Below are 5,466 nucleotides of genomic sequence, written 5' to 3' on the forward strand. Positions count from 1 at the left end.
CTCCAACGAATGTTCTCTACTTCAGGAGCTGAGAGTCCAAGAAATGGTTGCTGAATGGATAAGTGAACGCACGCAAGGATAAATGAGTGGATGAATGAATAAGTGGGATTCCTAAAAAGAACGAAACATAGAGAGGCATATTTTTGTTTTCATAAATGAAGTCCTTCCCAGTCATTTTTCAGGCCAAGTTCAGAGGCTGTCTACCCATTGTTCTAGACCTCAGCCAGCCTCACTCCTGTTGCAGATGTGTTCATGAAAACTTGGGTATCATTCTTTTTTTCTTTTTTGGTAAAGGGAACCCCACTTTAGATGTTTAAGAACTTTGGGGGAAGAAGAAAAGTCTTTGTGGAAGACGTTCACAATGTTACCTTGCGTGCTCTGGTCTGGGCGTGTACAGTTCAGATGGTTTTCAGTGGAGGTTTAGACGTCAAGGTTTCAATGCATGAGAGACACGGGCTTTGCTAGCCCTCCCAAACAAAGCTTCATTAAAGGAAGATCTCTCATTTCCAAGGCGCCTCTTCCTCTAAACTGGATAAAATCGACACCTGAGATGAGGCAGAACCAACCCAAGATGGAAGGGCAAGTGTTGATGAGAAGAGAATTGTTGTAGAGGCTGGTTTTCCATAGAACTTTCAGGAGTTCCTTCTAAAGATGCTGCCTGACTGCAACCCGCAATAAATTATTACAGCTTTAACTCATCTGGTACTTTCATCCGATTACGGTATTATGTTAAAGGGTACAGAAATATATAATATGCTCAACTGTCTCTACAGTTGATACCAGAGGGAAAATTACCACCACTCAGTGAAGAACATCCAACCTCATTACATTAATGATTTATCACAATGGGAAAATGTGAAAAGTAACTAGTTGCTTTTATGAAAAGAGGCAGCCTTTCCCACTGGCAACTCCTGCAGCCTCTCGCGGAAGAAGAATTTAGAAGGGGCTCCAGAGGGCCACGCTCTCCCACCCCCTTCCAAAGCCTCCTGTGCAACCTTAAGGAGGTGTGCAGGCAAACGGTGGAATATCCTTCAAACTTGACATTAAGTATTCAAATGTTACTTAAGCAAAGTGTGAGCAATTAAATTAATCAATCTTCCCAGCCATGTACAGAACAGATGTTCAATAAATCCTCTTTGCTTACAGTGAGGGGGGAGAGTCCACTTTTAGCTGTCCTTCAGAGATGACACTGTTCAGGCGTCCTCTGCTGGCCTCCTGGGCCAGCGTCAGGTGCTTTGCTGTGCTTTCCTTCATTATAAATAACAACAGGCCACCTGGACTACCTGTGCTACCTGGGAGCCTCAAGTCTAATGACCCTTCCGACGCCAGGCTCTGCTCTGTCCTGATCTCGGGTAATGGGGCTGATGGGACTGGCGATGGAGTGACGGCTGGCAGTGACGGATGACTCCTGGCCACTTGTGCTGCTGACAAGCGGCGAATATGGGCCAGTGTTGCAGAAAGGTCAGGATAAAAGAATTTGCTTGACTTTGAAAGTTTCTTCAGAAAAACAAGCAAACAAGCCAAAACCACCCAGACTTCCAACAAGGGTGCAAACTCCAGCTTTGCTCTGGGAGGACTGGCTGGTTCTCAGTCCTAGAAGAAGGAGCGTCATGAGTCAGAAGTTGTGGGTTAGATGAGGATAGAAAGCCAGATCCTCGGAGCAGGAGCTTTGTTGTCTCTGCACGAACAGTTCCCAGTGAGTAACTCACCCCTGGGCTGAGGGGGCATTGAGGGAGCAGCTCAGTGCGCAATTCTCCCCCTATCCCCAGATGATCACAGCAAGTCTGCCTGTCTCCCTGTCACATCACCCAGACTCTGAAGTAGCTCTCTTGGCCTGCAGTCTGCTCCAGGGGAGCCGACCTCCAATCTAACAAATAATTAAATCCACAAATGTGCCAGCTTGCCAAAGATCGCAAGGCTTTGACCTGTCTGGTGCGGCTTCTCTAACTAAATCTGTTGTCCTGCAGGGAAAGCTGGGGAATCCTGAAGCATGGACAGCACTTGGCCCCAGTCCCACAGTGCCAGCCCCCCCAGACCAGAACACTCCCCAGCCTGAAGCCTCTGACCACCAGCCGCTGCAACCCACAAGGCCACTGACATTCAGAAGTCGCGGTTACAATTCCTGCCCTCCAGATATATAACTTCAACCTTTTGAAGGCTGCCTTTCCATATATGGACTTTATCCACATTTTAATGAGGCTTTAAAATCTCCAAGATTAAGCTGGTATTTTATGTAGAACTGCCTGCTTTTTATGATATCCTGACATGTTGTACAACATTTGGCGACTATATTGATCCTTATAAATTCAGCATCTATATATATTCATGAAAAGTACCTTTTCTCCCCATTCGGGCCACAAGATGATCCAGACACACATTTCCCGGAGTGGAGACAATAAAACCGCAATTGTCATGGTTTTGAGCGTACACATTGTTTCATTGTTTTCAAATTAAACCCCTTTTACCATCTGCTTGAAAACTCCTCAGCGTGGAGATGACAGTGACTTTCCCTGTATCTGATGGTGTAAGTGCCCCAGCTTCTCCTTCAGGTGAGCCTGCGATAAATCCCGAGGGGCCCCGCGCGGGCTTCCTCCCGCCTGGGACATTATACATCTTCATGCCCTCCTGTTTGCCCGACCACAGAGACCAACCTCCCCGTGTTTCTTTGTGCCATTTCATGCTTTTAATCTGAAACAAATGATTGCAGGGGGGAGAAAGAAGCATTATCACCTTGGCGAAGCATCAGGAGTATAAAAAAAAAGCAGAAGAAGAAGAAGAAAGGGACTATGGGCAAATTCATCTTCGGCTGCTACAATCAATCTCTCACCTAAAGAAATACACAATAACTAGGCGGGAAAGAGCCAAGATTTATGAGTTAGAAACATCTACACTGACCAGCATATACCTAGTCTTCTTGGCTCCCTCCCTACCCGAATGGCTCTCTCTAACAGTTACAATGATAAACTGTCTCTCCCGACTGTTTTACAAGTACATTAGCTTTATTTAATGAGATCTCGGAGTAATTTAACAGATGTATATGGGACATAAGACTAGGAAAACTCTTGCTACTTGGTACTTTTGCCAAGGTATTCTAGGACAGCTAATCTGAGGTGTAGCTTTATATTCTTTGAAAAAATATTATTCAAACTTTTGGAAGGCTTTTAAAAATGATTTTAATAGAAATATTATATTATAATCAGTGAGGAGAAAGCCACTTTCACATTCATGCGCATTCAGCACATCAAAAGCCAGGATAAATGGGCTTTCTGAAATCACGGGGACTCACTTACATATTGAATTGTCAGGAAGAATGTCACTGTCAAAAATTAATAAATTTGTAAAAAGTCTTCCATTCACCCACCTCACAGAGGAGTAAGAAGATACCTCAGGATGCAGGAAGTAGAGGGCATGGCAAACAGGGAGAAGAAGACTTCTTGAGAGCGAGGTGAGGCTCCTGTTTCTCCACCAGGGTCACACTCTCCTAGGAGGGCAGGGGAGCAAGGCTGGGCGTCCTCGTCACCCTCCATGCCCGACGAGTTTGCCAGCCTCTCCCTCCTGATCAGCTGCTTTCTCCCTTTCCTGACATTCCTTGGCACTCAGTTCCCTGCTAGCTGTAATAGAGAAATGACAATGGTACTAACTTTTTAAAAATTGCTTTAATAAACCTCCAATTAATAAGTGAGAAGAGTCAGCCACGGGAAATTACCTGGTTGTGCTTAAAAGTAAGGTGGGAGGGGACTTTTTTCTCTTCATTTCTCCAAAAGCACAGAATGGTGCCTCAGGCTCCGGGTTGCCATCTTCTGAACCAAAGCCTGCCAAGACAAACCCTATGCGTGACCCGCGTGCTCATCCATGATACGTTTCACTCCATCTCAAAGTGGAATCTTCTCCTAGGCTGGGTAAATGATTGCAATGACATACACTGAAACAGCAAAACAGAACAACAAAAAAGCAACTCAAATTCCACCCAGTGGTGATCCCAGTTCTAGTCGTGTTCGTGATTTTTTTTAAACCAAAAAAAATGGTCTTATTAAACTACTGGTTGCTTTTTGTGGAAACATTTATTTCTTTTTTAAATCCTTTAAATTATTTGTAACAGCATCCAATTGCTATTCACAATTCTGCAAAACTGTTCCAGTGTCTCTCTCCTCCGGGGCTGGTACAGCCCCTCATAGATGGAGCCCCTCGCAGAGCGCTTTGATATGGGGTCACTTCTGAACACAGGTAAGCATGGATTAAAACATGTGCTATATGTGTGTCAGCTCAAGGTAAACATATTTAACGGTATTCTACAAAATATGTAATCTTTTATATAGTGCTCATGGCTCCTTATGAATAATTTAGGAAATCCAATGCAGTCTTTTTAAAATATAGCATTCACGGTGAGCATAAAAATTCAGTCCAGCGGAAGGTTATGAAATTAGTGGTGACCATACAAATTGTGACAAGAAATCACAACACACCAGCTCACTTTGGGGTTGAGGAACTTGGCGAGGCAGAGGGAGACGGAGAGACGGAGGGACGCGCAAAGCGGGCAGAGTGCACCCACTGGGGCAAGCACAAATCTGTCGTGTAAAATTTCATTTCTTGAGAGCTATACATCAAGTTGTATTTGTTTAATGAGGTTGGCACCAGAAAGATGTATAGAACATGTCAGACACCCGGTACCCACGCGTATGGAGGAAAGATAGCATCTCAGACTACGACCACTCACTTCGTCTTCCAGCCGGCTTCTCTATCTCTTGGCTCTTTGCGGAATAATAAATGAGAGGGCAGAAGGAACAAGGAGCCAAATAATGAAAAACACACAAAAAAAGAAAAATTATAACATTGGAGAGCAAAGTAGACCCAGATTTACTGACTTCCCAACTATATAATCAAGAGAAAGTTATCACGGAAGAAACTTTTGCTAAGCGGTCTGATCTTAAATAACAAGGAGTCCTGTGAAATTTACAGCACTTTTAAGATATGCAAATTGAATGCAAGGTATAGACATAAGGGTAATTAATTGTAAATCTAAGAATAATGTTTCTTTGTCAGGCTGTCTCCATGTTGTGGAATACATTCTAATGTGCCTTAACTTGGAATATTTTTTAAAGGCTGGTCTAATTATAAGATGTTCAGAATTTCAAAATACTAGTTATTCTTATCATTTAATTTAGCTGCTGTAACATCTAATAACAGAATTTACTGATTGCATGAAACTATTTTAATCTTTCCAAGTGAAAGCGCTTGTTCCCGGGTCCAGAGAGCCCGGATCCGGGCGCAGAGAGGGACGCCACCTTCCACGGGTCCTGAGGGGTGCGGGGTGTGGGGGAGCCGAGCGGCCGCCACAGTCTCTTTGTTGCCTGTCTCCATCATTTGTCACGTGCTCTGGCTCTTGTAGCGGTTTCCCTGTGATGTTAGGAACAACGTGACTGATTTGCATTCTTAATGCTTAGCTCTCTCCTTCTACCTGCTGATGAA

The 5,466-nt window shown here is 44.1% G+C and overlaps 1 long non-coding RNA gene across 1 annotated transcript; it reads right to left on the reverse strand.

Annotated features, from left to right (window-relative positions):
• Nucleotides 1–2,411: 2,411 nt before the first annotated feature.
• On the reverse strand, nucleotides 2,412–3,892 carry LOC139042161 (uncharacterized). Its single transcript, XR_011498485.1, has 3 exons — nucleotides 3,707–3,892; nucleotides 3,362–3,611; nucleotides 2,412–2,688 (listed from the first exon to the last, which is right to left on the reverse strand). It is a non-coding gene; the product is annotated as an uncharacterized lncRNA (long non-coding RNA).
• Nucleotides 3,893–5,466: the final 1,574 nt, after the last annotated feature.

This window comes from Equus asinus, chromosome 26, assembly GCF_041296235.1.
Source record: "Equus asinus isolate D_3611 breed Donkey chromosome 26, EquAss-T2T_v2, whole genome shotgun sequence".
In the NCBI taxonomy this organism is placed as follows: Eukaryota; Metazoa; Chordata; class Mammalia; order Perissodactyla; family Equidae; genus Equus; species Equus asinus.